Source organism: Conger conger, chromosome 2, assembly GCF_963514075.1.
Source record: "Conger conger chromosome 2, fConCon1.1, whole genome shotgun sequence".
NCBI lineage: Eukaryota > Metazoa > Chordata > Actinopteri > Anguilliformes > Congridae > Conger > Conger conger.
This window is the reverse complement of record NC_083761.1, coordinates 43,175,037-43,190,405: the sequence shown is the minus strand read 5'-3', so window position 1 is coordinate 43,190,405 and position 15,369 is coordinate 43,175,037. Positions and strand designations below refer to the sequence as shown.

General features: G+C 43.5%; 1 protein-coding gene across 3 annotated transcripts in view; it reads right to left on the bottom strand.

Annotated features, from left to right (window-relative positions):
• raraa (retinoic acid receptor, alpha a) overlaps positions 1-5,396 on the bottom strand; it is a 197,581-nt gene extending 192,185 nt beyond the window's left edge. For all 3 annotated transcript variants that reach the window (XM_061229175.1, XM_061229167.1, XM_061229159.1), the window contains exon 1: positions 5,120-5,396. The gene's annotated coding sequence lies outside the window, so the exon portion shown is untranslated. The remainder of the gene's footprint in view (positions 1-5,119) is intronic.
• Between the last annotated feature and the right edge of the window lie 9,973 nt (positions 5,397-15,369).

The window sequence follows — 15,369 nt, the reverse complement described above, 5'->3', positions numbered from 1 at the left end:
CCCGCTTCCATTCTAAAACAGTCGACTTCAGCTTCCCCTATGTTCGCTGCGGTACGAGAGACAAATAGTGGACGGGTTTGCAATACAAAGCTTTCCATTTTCCAGTCATCATTTATGGGGTGAGCTGGGATTTTGATGTAGGACTGGTTGGCTCGGGAGGTCCAGCCATCGGTCAATAGCGAGATGTAGTTGACATGTAGTATCCTTTGTTCTCAACAACTGAAGACTGCCTTAGTCATATAAATGCCTATGCATTAGCAGATTTCCTTTACTTGTGTATTTCAAAACTTCAAAGAAGTTGCTAATTGTTGAAGGGAACTTGTTTGTCCTTATGTAGTTTTGCAAATTTGTGAATAATGAATTTGTCATTTTGCGATACATTTTTAAGCTCCACAATCCATATTGTCACGTTTTCGTAGTCTGACACCTGCATTATTTATTTGGCTGAGCATGTACTCTCTTTTTTGTGATTTATCATAAGAAGCCAACTCAAATCTGGTCTTAAGCTTTGTGCCTTAACATTGCAATCTGTTTTATAGTACAGCACCCTTCATAAATTCCAGAGGTGGCAAACCCGATTCCAGATTGGAAAATCAAAATGGCGGATTTCAGGAACAGGCCATGAGGAAGTCGTACCAGAACAGGGGGAAGCCCCAGCATTTGCATTCTGTAATGAGACCTTGTTACTGTTTGGTTCTGCACTATCCAGCATCTCAGTCGAAAGTCTATTCAGACTTGCTGAATATACAGTGCCCTCCATAACGTTTGGGACAAATACCCATTATGTCTTGATTTGCCTCTGATTTGGCACAATTTTAGATTTGGATGAAATGTAGAAATTACAGCAGTGTTTAAGGATAGTCCCCCCATTTCCGGACACCATAATGTTTGAGACACATGGCTTCACCGCTGTTTGTAAGTGCTCAGGTGTGTTTAATTGTCTCCTTAAATGCAGGTTTAAGACAGCTCTCAGCACCTAGTCTTTCCTCTAGTTTTTTCGATCACCTTTGGAAACTATTATTGTGGTCTATCAACAGGAGGACCAAAGTTGTGCCAATGAAAGTCATAGAAGCCATTATGAGACTGAGAAACAAGAATAAAACAGTTAGAGACACTGGCCAAACCTGAGGCTTAACTGTTTGGAACATAATTTAGAAGAAAGATATGCAGCCTATGAGGAGGTGACAGCTTTTTGTTTTGGTTTGCAAAAGAAAATGTTTGTGACCATTTTGTTATCTCTACATTTTAGTGGACCGGGCTGCATTGTGTTCATAAGCATGGAACATGAAGAGCCTGTTGTTTCTTCTTAATCAATCCCAGCAAAATGGCGCACATCTCAGTATACACAACCCTCATTATTGAGATTAGGAGAGCATTAAACGTGATCACAACTGAACTCTTCTTTCTCAAAATAAAACCCAGGAGGGAAGGCATTATTGGCATTATTATTCACAGGGAGGGAGGGGGGAAATCAGGACAGCATCATAGAGCAGCATAAAATATTTGCACGCTTTCGTTTATATTTTCAATTGCCTTATGTAATAAAGTATATCTATGCATTTCTATACCGTCTTACTTCTCCAATAAAGTGATAAGCATTTTATTATTCAATGACCACTTTAATGTTAATCTAAAAGTATGCCTAATTTTCTTTAGTCTAGGTAGGCTACTCAATTAAGCACCAAGTCATTAGTCAGCACATGGAATGTTGTATTTCTCACTTGTGTTGATTCAGTCCAGATTTAAATCCTTTATACAAACAAGCCTGGTTACTTGCAGGTCTGACTTCGGGTCAGGTTATCTGTGGGTCTGTTAAGGTTCAGGTTTGGCTATCTGTGGGTCTGTTAATGTTCGGGTCTGGCATCTGTGGTTCTGTTCAGGTTCGGGTTTGGTTATCTGTGGGTCTGTTAAGGTTTGGGTTTGGCTATCTGTGGGTCTGTTAAGGTTCAGGTTTGGCTATCTGTGGGTCTGTTAAGCTTTGGGTCTGGTTATATGTGCTGGCTTTGGGTAGGAAATCCACGGGAGCAAGTTTGGGTTGAATACAACTTTTTGGACCTGTGAAGACCATTATTCCATATGTAACAAGTTTAAAGAACTTTAAATGTGACAGACAGGCCGTGTTAAAGGACAAACTAGGAGGGGAAACAGAACATTCCTTGGGCTTCCTGAGGGGTTAATTCAAGACACAGGGTTCCTGAGTTACACTTCAATGTGTACTGTTGGGCTGCAAATCCCAGCACAAAGTATTGTTTCGGAGAGCTTTACTTAAATCATTCATTTATTTGAAGCATCCACATCTTTGTTGCAAATCCTAGAAAAAAGAAATCTACAAATCAGATGTTTGTTTTGCTTATTCAGCAAGGTTAAGCAACTCTTTGACTCACTCCAGCTGCAACCACTCTCCTTGGAGTCTATAGCCTCTTTTATCACACATTTGTGCCAATTTGTTCATTTAAGATGATTTATCTGCACCTCATACATAGTAGCAGCATTCCTGCATTATCCAACATGTGTATACGATGGCTACATACAAACAAAAACTGAAGTCAAGCAGCCCCAGTTCAAGACCGCGGTCTGATGGGGGGGGGGGGGTAGTATTGCAGGACGTAAACAGTTTGGCTTTAATATTTCTGCATTTTGAGAGAGAAGGAGCTGGGTGCATTTGGGGGGGGGGCAGAGCAAAAATGTCCCATGCCCCCCCAGGATATCAACATGACATTTATGTAGTTAAGGGGAGCATAGCAGATATGGCGGAGACCAGACAGAGGGGCAATAGCGTCAAAAGACATAGCCAGTTTTAAGACCCTGTTGTGCCTTTAAACCCACTATACTAAGATCCCTCCTTTTCAGCGCTCCCGCTTCGTTGTTCTGCGAATCTCCACAGGCAAGCAGAATTGGCACGCTGCCACGAAAAGGAGGGGTCTCGCCTGCGTTTACCAGTCAATCGCCTCTATTGACGGGGCCGTGAGCAGAGGTGCAGGGTCACACTTTGAACGAGAACTGAGTTTTCAGTCGCCACACACCACTACCGTCACGCAATAAAGAGATGGAGAAATGCTGGCGGTTTTATTTGTGTTTTTGTTGTTGATTAGCTTGTTACAGGGCACTGGCGAAAGGCTGGAGGGGCATGCTTGTTTATTGGCGCGGAAAAAGCGACGTAGAAAAAAAAATCAGGCCAAGATTTAAAATCTAAAGATATAGAAACCGCTGGCAATGGGGAAGTGTGCCTCCTTGACGTCTGACCTGTCGAATTGCGTCCACTGTACGGCATGTATCTGTGATTCACACCAAGAAGGGAGGTGACAGGGTGGGAAAATCCACAGACACACCAAATTTCTCACTCAGCGACTAAGCCTCTAATGCATCCTGCTCTGAATGTCACAGCTTATCAGAACAAAGGGCCAGCCATTTCATTAAATAAACAAACATAAATACAGAAAGGCCCCATAATGTTTGTTTATGTCCACACAACCTTGTATAAAACTAATTTGCCAATAAATTATTTTGGCATGTTGTATTTTAACGCTTCACAATATTGCGGATAGCAGGAGTAGTCTCAACATTATTTATATTACTGGGCTGTTATAAACACCGCGACTAAGTGGAAACAACGGACAATAATTGCGGAAAGGTTTAGTAAGCAGTTTGTTTATAACTGTTCGATGCAAGATTAATTTACTACAGTAACAAGCCAGTCCGAGAATCAGAGAACGTGTTGACTAACGGATAACAACCCTTATATTCCTATCAGATAGGGGCTGTAAAATAACTCGGACCAGAAAGTAATTTAGGATGAGTCTGCTAATGAGGATCAATACTCGTGCGATACGTGCGGCAATGAATGTAGCGGAATACGTATACCAGTGTTCATCAAGAGATATAGAGTACTACAAACGGCTGGAATAACTATTACAAAACCAGGCTACTCTGTATCGACAAACTGTCCCATTTTATAGTTGTGCTTAGTATGTAAACGTTCAGTTATAGTACGCTTGAAACGAACATACAAATACGCATAACACTAACTCACGTTACCTGCGGAAAAGGTATCTAACTCGCGATGTGCCACACTCAATAATTCGACTTACAGTTGGTTTGATTTTTGATCATACTATATATTTCCTTCCCGTCATTCCACAACTCCAGTATAACACGATCAAGACAATCTATGCGTGCGTAAGTTAGTCAGCTGGATGGAGACACTGTCATCAAAGGGAATCAGGTAGCCTCGTTTTGTTTATTAACCTGTCATGTCTTCAGTCTTCATGAACATCGACCAGTCGACGCGGAGCATACATGCATTGCATTTCATAGCTAGATATCAATGAGGAAATTTCTATAACGTCATATATATAACGTTTCTATAATGTCATATGCGAATTTATTAACCAGGCAGCTAACCTCTAAGGAAATGTGATTTAAGTAACGCAACGTTAGTGACTAATGTCAGCCAGCCAGCAAACGACTTGTAGTGGACTTACCGTTAACGTTAACCGATTTACTGGTTTAGACAGCTAGATTAGAAAATATTGTAATATTGCTTTTGATAAACCAGTATTTGAAGACAATCCGATATATATATATATATATATATATATATATATATAGCTACCATTAATAATATACCCAACTGCTAGCCAACAGTTCGCTAACATTAGCTCTAGATTAAGCTTGTTAGAAATGGGGATGCTATCTACAAAACAAGCTAGCGAAAATTATTTTCCTGTTTTAAACATTAACGTTAACGAATAAGAGCAAGTCAATAAACACTCGTTTTGTGATACAACCACTGTCGAAAGATAGCGTGGTTCTTAGCTCGCTAGCTTTACGTAGACAGCTGGGAGGCTATCCTGACTTGCCTTAGCACGACAAGCAATGACATTGTTATAGCTACAGCCACAGCATTTGGAAAGCTGATCATCGCGACCGTAACGTTAATTATCTCGCTAGCTGAACGTCTAGTTTAAGCTGGATCTTCCGTTATGCAGAACTTAGACACAAAACAGAACATTTAATCACTATCAAGCCTTCCAGCTGGCTAACATTAGCAAGATAGCAACGCTTTAGTTCTGTCACTCTTAACTAGCGGATTGTCAAAGAAATGGAAAAGTGTGAATACCTGGGACCTGTTGACTCCTCCTACCGGTCTCTTGGTTGGTGGAAGTTCAGCCCGGTATGTATGTTGTGGCGTGTTTGTTACTAAAGTTGTTGCTTTTTCTCCTCTGATTGAAGGGAGGACAGTAGGTAACCAAGTCTTTCCTCCGGCTGTTGAGCGGTGAGAGACGAGAGACGAGCTTATCTGGAAGCGGATAAGTTGATGTTGCGCTCGCGTACAGCAGCAGCCATTGCAGTCACGTGCTGTCTAAGTGAAACCCAACACCGAACGAGTAGAGGTTGCCATCCCCGCCCACTTTCCTTATCCGCTGTGCCAATCTTCTGAAAGGAGTCTCCCGTTAACTCCACATGTGCACTGTTTTCCTCCCGATTGATGCGAGGCACCACCAGCCTGTCACAAGCCGGTCTATCGTTGATTGGATGCCACGAAAGACGTGAAATTAACTAAAGTCACTCTGGTAAAAACGGTTTCTGCTATGAATACAGAAACATTTTATATGCAACTGTCAATCATTGGAATTAAAAGGTATTTTACAGGCTGATTACATTTGCAACTTAATGACCCCAATTTTTTATAGGTTGAATATTTCCTACCATTCAGTAGTGCAGAAATGTATAATTAATGAATATGTTGTTGTAAAACAGATAGCAATACAATGGCACAGTAGTAATTATGTTGGTAATCATACGCTACCTGATGTTAATTGAGGATGACAGGCCGCCCTCATTGTCAACTAAATTATAGTGGTATTCAATGTCATAAATAGAGGTCCTCCCTCATTTCTGGCCCTATGCCATTTGTAATAATAATTTGAATATGGTGTAAAGAGAGTTAACATATTTAAAAGAGGGGAATGCATTTTGGAGAGCTGCGATTGAGGAATATTTTCAGCCTGCCACCTGTGAAAGAAGTTTGCCATAATAAGTAAAATATGACGTGCGAAACCAAACACTTTAGCTACTTGTCATGCTGGAGTCAGCACATGCAGGCCTACCATTTGCCCAACATATGGAAATAAATGAAAAGTGCATGTATTGGAAGGGAACGCTACCATAAGGATATAGTTTGTACTGTACTGTAATCTCCTCCTATTGTCCAGCATTCATACAAACACTCCAGAACAGCAGAACGGCCTAATACTTTATTTGTCAATATGCACTTTCCTTAAAATTCTCTACTACAGCCTTACTAAGTGAAATAGTTTGTTCAGAGTAGGTAAAGACCAACTTATTTCAAGATGGTTCAGGAAAGTTTAATGACTTACAAACATGGCAGTACATACGGCTAATTGATTAATGCACAAGGGGGATGACATTCACAGAGTTTTGTGAGTGGCAATCTGGACATTATACAGACATCCTTAAGGTACTTATAATTAGGCTTAAAGCCTGTACCATTGTGTAAAATCTATGTCAATTACTGTGAATTTTAAAATAAATGTATTTCAAAAGGATCTTCGTCAATATGCATGACAAAAAATCATATGATTGTTCATTTTTCTTTGTGACATGTTTTGTTGAACATTCTAAGGGATGTGTTAGAGGCTTTTCAGCTCAAGATTCAGGTACTTCTCATTATAGGGCATTTACATTCAATCACATACAGCAGGATTTGAGAGATCACATGAGCCGAGACCTCCTTGGGTCAAACGCAAGACCACAGCAGGCTCGTCCATTTTTCTGTAATTTACAACCAAGGGTGACCTGGCTTAGAAGAAAAGTGGAATCTCATTTTATGATCTATCTGAGTGGAGCTGGTCCATTACTCACTTAGAAAAGCTTTTGTTCATTTCTTCTGCCTGCGAAGAATTTGCGGAGGTCGACTTCCTATTAAAGCGGACTGAGACTCCTGTGTGTTTCCCCAAGGACGTCCCAGTGCCAGCCTTTACGGGCCCGGCCCTCATTCAGGCTTGTCCTTTCTGGTCTCATAGTATCACCATAAACAGAAGACTGTCATGATGGCTGCTGTGTGACTAGCATGAGGATACAGTAGTAGATATGCTCAGCGACCACCCTGGCCCACTCCAGAGGCTGCCTGCTCCCTCCCTACCCACTCCGCCACGTTAATTGCGGTTGCTGTTTATTGGAAACAGGCGCGCTGCGATTGCGTCCGCATGCTAGCCTGGCAGCCCTCGCCACCTCCACCGCAGCTGCCATGCAGATGAAGTTCAGGATATCAGAGCGCTGTTGCTTGTCTTATTCAGGGGTGTCAGGGGTGGGGTTAGAGGAAGGGTTCGGTGGGATAGAGAGAGAACAATGCAGGTGTGCCATAGGCCTCAGAAGTCGTGTCGTCATTCCGTTCGGAAGTATCTATGGTTCGTTAGCGTGGTCCGTTAGTTTTTAAAAATCCTTTTAAATAAATGATGATATTTGGACGTTTGTTTGTATGTGGAAAAATAATGCTTTCATACATTTTTTCAAAAAAATCTGTCAATTTAAATAACACATTTCTACGGCTAAGTTGTTAGCAACTGGTTGCATAATAACAACATCACGCACAGTGCTGTATCTGCCTGTATTTTCAGTTACCATTTACGCATATTGCTGATGGCTATTACTCATTCATGTAATAAATTATACGTTAATTTACTTAATACAGTTGTATATATCACTGAGTCTTTATTCTTGTCATAGTTGGTGTTGGTAATGTTCCTAAAGGTACAATAGGTAAGATTTTTGTGTTAAAACATTATTACAAGACCAAAATCCCTTCCTATCATTGCAAAAGGCTCTGCCTGTGTTTATAGTCCTTAAATTTAGCTTTCAAAGCGTACATTTGCCACACCATGTCACTCTGTATCAAAACATTGTACAGCTGTACAACAATTCAAGTTCATTGGTTGAAAATTTGTTCTAACTGCTGCAGCCAATGGCGTAAGGGGCTTATTCAGATTGTTTGTGTAGCTGCCCAAATTGCACTCCAGACAAGTGATCACTGAACTCTGTATACTATTGCTTATTATCCAAGTGAAGACTACATACCTAGTCAGAGAACAATACCAGTTTGTTATCAGTAGCAACAAGCGAATTAGCTATAGTTAGCTTGACGAATTTACGAATATCTCCCTTACGATAAAATATAGGCAATATGAACATAGTAGCGATTGCACAAGCATTGTGCTTCAGGTGGATATTTGTAAATTTGGGAAGCTAACTAGTAATCGCTAATTTGCTTATTGTTACTGATAGTGAACTGGTATTGTTTTCTAACTAGATAAGCAATAGTATACACAGTTTCAGTGATCACTTGTCTGGAGTGCAATTTGGGCAGCTACACATTCCTTTTGTCTCTTTACATGTTCAATCATCTGTGTTTAGCTTTATTGCGCTTAAACTGTAAGTTGCAGTTCCATCATTTGTGGTAGACTATCATATTTTAGTTATATAGGCAGCTACTTACGTAGCCAAATTACTTGCTTGCTCACAATATAGTTGGTTCGCTAAAGTGAAGCCAAAAGACAAAAAATATAAATAGTGTTGTGTAGCAGACCAAAGTCAAGATTTCATTAAGTCACCTGTTCGGTGAACATTTTCTTTCTAGAACACTATGAAAAGATGGCTGGCTCTGTTGCGTTTGTCACTGTCAGCTTTCCAAAACAGTGCACAAGAACACTGAACTGTATAATAATTATTTATATTACGCGTTATATTCATAGACTGTGGGAAGCTTAAACAGTGTTGTGGTCTGAGGTTGTTTGTTGTTGCAATTCCTCTCTTGACCGCTAGGAGTTCAAAATTACCTATTGTACCTTTAAGTTAGTTCGAGTTGTTTTTTTAAAGTTATTTGCTAGCTAACATTAGCATTGACTAGCCTGGGTTAGCTGTGACGCATAAAACGTGCTGTGGTGTTAGCTTTTGGCTAGTGTTGCTTAAGAGAGAAATGAGTCCGGATAAAAACGTCCAAATATTAAAGGTCATCTTAAATCCCAGACTGTGACAGTTATGTGAAATGGCCATTCATTTTTCCCATCGAGAAGTTGCACTTTGATCCGGAAATCCATGTATGGGTTTTTCTGTGGGCTAGGTCAGACTTGCAAGGCCTATTTGGGTAGGAAAGAGTGGAGTTGTGGGTTTTGTTTTTTGATTTTTTGCTGCCCAGGCACTGGGAGGTGTAGCTCCTCGCTGCCTTAAGTGCAAGCACAGATGCCTCCGCCATCTGCCGGCGCCATGGCTGATCTTATTGGCAGCAGTACCTCTGTGCTTCCTCAACACATCTCGCGCTCTCGTAGGAGGTCCCCGAGCGCCCACACAGCTGCATCCTGAACATCCAGTCATGTTGACACTATGAAGTAAGGACCTCATATCTTAATACACTTCCTCTTCCAGGCACCAACTGCAAGACACACCAGAGGAGTGGGGAATTGAAGTGAAATAGCCTGTGTAGTGCCCAATACCCAATGGCTCTGGAGCTCCATTACTTACGTTTCATATAAAAAAAAATATATATATATATATATTTTGTTTGAGTCTTTCTTCTGGCTGATATAGTAAGAAGAGATGGACTACGGTGAAAGCTGTGGGCTCAGGTTCGTGCGCATGGCCTCACTTGTGTTCACTCCGTCTCATAAAGCCATTCCCTCCAAATGGTGGGGATGAGTTATTTCTGGTTTCACTCACCAGAGAGAGGCTAATTCTGCATGTTGTAAAAGGCCTCCTTTTTTAGCGCAGGGAACAGAGTCTTTTTTACGAGGCATGGCAATGAGCGTGCTTCGAAAATGCGCTGGGGCTATCTTCATCCAGGAATCTTGCCCATAAACCGAACAGGCTCTTCAGTCAACAAATATGAGGACCCCAGTGTCACAGACTCTGTATTTTAGGTAAGTATAAGCACAGACAGGACAAACAATCTGGACTTGGGTTGCAGACAGGTGGAAGTCTCTAGTTCCACTAGTTTCATTATTACTGACACCTGGCTGGCCTCGGCAGGTGCCTTGTCCCGCTTTGCAACCTCCAGTAAATTCCGGGGACCAGTTCGTCCTGGGGCTCTGCTCTTGGGCTATTTCCAGGGTAATGTTAGCCCACCTGATCAACACCCTGTCCCGAATGTAGGCCACGTGTCACTCCCACACAGCCGCAGCCACAACCCCTCTCAAGAGAAACATGTTTGGCTTCTTCCTGTTTCGCCGGACAAGTATGGTTGCTGGCGCGGTCAGCAGGTCAGGGGGCCGGCGACCCTCATCCTTCACCCTGAAAGGCACGGGGCCTCTGAAGACCACGGGAGGGCTCACCCCACAAAAACGTCTGAGCGAGCTGCAGTTTCTCATGGTGTGACTTGCCAAGGGTCTACAGCCAAAGGGACCTAGAACCATGCTCATCACTAATAACCTAAACCACTTATTTCAGTGTGCGGCAGCCAAACCCTCTATACCACCAGTTCTCTTCAGCTGCTCGCCTTCTGAAGTGTAGCCAAGTGGGGAAGTTGCTATGTTACCAGGCGGTCACTGATTCATATAGTCTGGGCTGGTTTGTTCTGTACTGTACTCTCCTTCTGAAGGCGTGGTTTTTTCCCCAGTTATCACAACAGTTTGCGCGTCCATTGCATCTATTGCCCAATGCATACATGTTTTTGTGTGCAATGAAAGAAAAGACTCGTTTCACATACGCCGCTCCACTCTACATTAAAGCCCAGAAATACAGCAGTGAAGGAAGGCGGGGACCGATTTTTATCAGGAGCTGAAAATGGCTTCACCTCTGAGGATCTGTTTCTGAGCTGGAAAACAACTCAAAGAAAAGCATGCTCACGAATCTTTACTGCATGTTCAAATAACTCCCCCACACATGCACGCATGCTCACGTGCACATACATGTGTGTGCGCACACGCATACACACACACAGGGAGGGACACCCACCCTTGGACAAAAAAAAAAACTATTATACAGTTTAATTTTCTTTACTACTAAAAAAAAGCAACCATTTTTCAAGCCCCTGACAGGCTGGCCGTTTCGCTGGATTTAGTCTATCTGAAAACATATGGTAAGCCTTGTGGAATGTTTGAAATGATTCCCAGATGTAGGCTGCAGACGGATTTAACCCCTTGTCTCCCGAGGGGCGGGCGGTTGGGGGGGTGGGGGGTGGGGGGAGAGAGGTGGCTAGGACTGTGCAGACAGGCTGGGAGAGATTGGAGCAGAACTCCAAAGCCATCCCTGACAACCGCTGTCACTTTTACTTCACTGCGGTTCACTGGAGCGAGAGCATGGGAGGTAAGAGGAAAAATCCAACAAGGTTGGGCTGTATCTCCAGCACTTTGCACAAGCATAAGGAATAGAGAAATGTTGCTTCTTTCCACACCAGAGGACACACAAATATACAATGTAGCCATGCTCTAAAGAAATACCCTTGGGAGGCTTAGTTAGTTAAAAAAATATTTTCCAAGTTTTATTTCGGACATATTGACATTTCAGAAACAGTAAAAGCAGAAACCTGATTTTATTTATATGGGGGTTTCCTGTGATTTTATTGTAATATGAACATAAGATAAATAAACATAAATAATATCTAATGAAGCAATCAAATTTAATATCCCTGAAATACAAATGCTGCTTCTTGTTATTTCCTGCTTCTTACTTATTTGTTTATGGAAGAGCAGGTAGGTTTACCTAATGCTGTAAAAGAGGGTAATATACTGTACTTTTAAATTAAGTGAATTATTTGTTCTAATGTACAAACCGACCACCTGGAGTAACCCATAACAGCAATTTGTGGTTCATGACTAATGGATTATTGTTGTTATCACAGTGATAAAGAGGGCGGCATGATTCAGTGGACTAAGAACAGCTGTAAGCTGACTGCACTGTGGTGGAGAAAGTGAGCTGATAGCACTGTGCTGAGAGCAACAAACTCAATTGACCCCATTTCCATTCTCTCTCTCACTCTCTCTCTCTGTGTCTCTCTCTCTGTCACTCTCTCACTCTCTCTCTCGCTCGCTTTCACTCTCTCTCTCTGTCTCTCTCTTTCTCTCTTTCTCGGTCTCTGTCTCTCTCTCTGTCGCTCTCTCTCTCTCTCTCACTCTCACTCTTTCACTCTCTCTCACTCTCTCTCACTCTCTCTCTTGTCTCTTGCTCGGCCATATAAAGTGGGAGTCCAGGAGGTCTGTGCGCCTGCCAGCCGGCGCTCTGAAATGAAGCCCATTACGCAAGATAATAACAGAAAGAAAGAAATATAGAAAAAGGAGGAGAAAAAAGCCCATAGTGGACAAGCGCAACAGCTGAGAACTGAGCTGGCCAGCAGGGAGATTGGGGGCGGGGGGTGGAGGGTGGAGGGGGAGGTATGGTCGGGTGGGTGCTTGTGACAAGGCACTCCCACCCTGAGATACATATAGTCCACAACTGCCCTGGCTTGTCCATCCCACCCAGACTCACTCAAAACAGAGTAAAACAGCTGGCTATTATATATGTAGCGCAGCCAGAGAAAGAACCAGAGCAAGCCTTTTTTTAAAGAGACAGTGTTCGTAATGTGAGGCAGGCTTTCACTCGTGTTCAGAGGGAAAAGGAGACGGCACAGACATTGTTGGGGTTAAACGCTCGGAAGAGATCCCATTGTGTGTGTTTCATTTTCGCCTCTGTCCACTCCAGTGGACGGCCGGGTCGTGTTTCAGATCACATTCCCCCGTTCATTTCTCCTCCCGTGTGTCTCGAATAGAGAGCCGCAAGTGAGCATGTGCATTTTCTTTTCCAGGTGGGTGTGGTGGACAAAGCAGTTGACTTGAAGAGTGAGGGGGGGGGCTACAGGCTGTTGGCTGGAAGGACAGACAGGAGAGGTGGATTCTGGGAGACAGAAATAGTGGAGAAAAGGGAAAAAAGGCCCCACCAAAGCCTCTCCAGACCACAGGTTATGAACCGCCGTGTATTTCGATGGGAAACTGGTCCCCCTCACACAGCTCTTCGGGCCTTCGATGATTGATAATTGTGCGCCGTCGTTCACGTGGTGAAGGTCTCCCATTAGAATGGAGACGCAAGTGCCGATGACAGAGATGACAGGCCGGGTATAGTCGAGCGGAGGGGGGTGTTGACAGAAGAGGAGCAAGGATGAATTATTCAGCACACACTACCTGGCACAGCTTTTCGGCATCTGTCAACACCTCAACGGAGAGAATGCGCCCTTCCCGAAACATGGCTGAAACATCGTCGCAGTGTGGGCATGTTCGCTGAGCCCCGCAAACAACATCGAAACGACATCCATACGAGCCGGGTCTCTCTCAACCTGGAATGTGTCGTCAGCGCCAGCCTTAGCTGACCGCTGCCCTGACTTCGTATGCTGCGCGGACCTGGGTCGAACAAGTAGTAGTTGGATTCAAATACCTGTCTACACTTTACTGAGCTCGTCTGTTGCATTGGAACCTATGTAATACTCTCAAAAAAGTGCAAACCCCGCCTTCGGGTCCTCTTGGTTGGTCAATTCCACCAGGCAAGATTAATCGAGCACAGAAAAGCGTTTTAATCCAAAACAATTAAATGCATTTGACCCAGGTCTGGTCCTGTGTGATAGAGAAGCTGACACCCGTGAAGAGGACAGGCTTTGAGTGTGGGTCACACTCTCAGCCTCGACCCCCCCGGCACTTCCAACTGCTGGTGCGGACCCCCACTCTTAATCCCTGCCCCTTGTCTCGCCGTACCTTTCCTCACAATCTGGAGAGAGCGGCGCTTTAATTAGACGGCTCCTGCAAATAATGGCACATTAATGACATTTCTGCAGGGGGCAATGAGCTGGAACAACAGACGCGAGGCTAAATCACAAATCAATTTTAACAAATCTAATTAATGCTTAATTAGCCTCCAGGGTGTCGCCGAGGGGGAAGGGGGGAGGCGGGACTGAGGAGGCTCGGAGGGGAGAAGATTTCATTGAACGTGATGAGGAGCGGCCTGCGAAAAAAAAAAGAGAGGAAGAGACGAATAAGGAACCTTGTCAAACGCCTGGGAGGAAGACACCCCCGAAATGAATCAGAAATCAGAAATCCGGAGCTGTTGCCTGGGATCGAAGTGGCACATGCATTCCCACAGGCCTGCAGTTAAAGCCTGCCCACTGAGTGGGAGTGTGAGAACCACACAGCCTGGCCTAGCAGAAGTGCTAATTCCCTATAAAAACAGCAGCATGTATGGTTACGCGCAGCAACATTCTGGTGTTAAAACGAGGGAGGAAACACAAACGCGGAAACCACAGGGAGGCTACGACAAGCCGGGCCCGGCCAGGGTGGCTGAACGCCAGTTCACACAAACACGTGCTCCTGTGCCAATAAATAAGCTTCATAAACTGCAATTAAAACTGCGGGCACTAATTTAGTGGAAATGGCAGCCTGTAAAAGCGAGGAGTGTGAGAGAGGAGGCGGAGGAGAGGTGCGCAGAGGGTGCTGAGAGAGTCTCGGTAATTGGGTCGACTCCGCTGTCTTCCCATGCTGCGCTGTATTTCTCTCCTGCTTTTTTCTGCCTTTCCCCTTCTTCCCTGTCATACTTTTCCCAACCACACCCTTTTCACACACTGACACATATACATGCAAACACACACAATTACACACACACATATACAGTGAGCTCCACAAAAAAGTGTTGTAAACTAAAAAAGAATAGTTATTGATATAAGCTTTATTTTCCAACATGCATAAAGTAGTGTGCTTCATTAATGATTAAATGCAATGACACAAAGTCTTACGTTTTTATCCAAAAACAAGTTCCACAATTATTGCCACCCCTGGTTTAATAGTTTGTGCAAACACCCCTGGCAGAGATGACAGCCATGAGTCTTTTCCTATAATTAGGTTAGCCCAGACTTTCATAACATATTTCGAGGGATTTCTGACCATTCCTCCATGTCAAACTTTTCAGAGTCATTGATATTCTTGGGATATCCCCCTCTTCAGTTCAGACCACAGGGGTTTTGGGGCCATTGTCCTGTTGGACAATCTCCCTACGACCAAGACTCAGCTTCCTAGCAGAGGCAACCAGATTTTCTGCCGAGATTTCCTGGTACTTGAATCCATTGTGCCATTGATCTTAAATGGGGAATATGGACTTGCATCATCCTCCATATGTTTTACGCCTTTTTATTATTGCCCTTACAGTGCCGTGACACACCCCTGAGAGGACAGACGAGCTGAAGATATTGAGATATGGAAATTCCGGCTTGCACCGGCGTTTTATTTAGTAATGTGGAGCAGGGAAGGGAGAGAGAGCGAGAGCGACTCCAAAAATAAACAAAAAGTCTTTGCCCTTCACCCTCACGGGATCCAGGTAAAAACAACAAACTAAAATAATAAAGGCAAA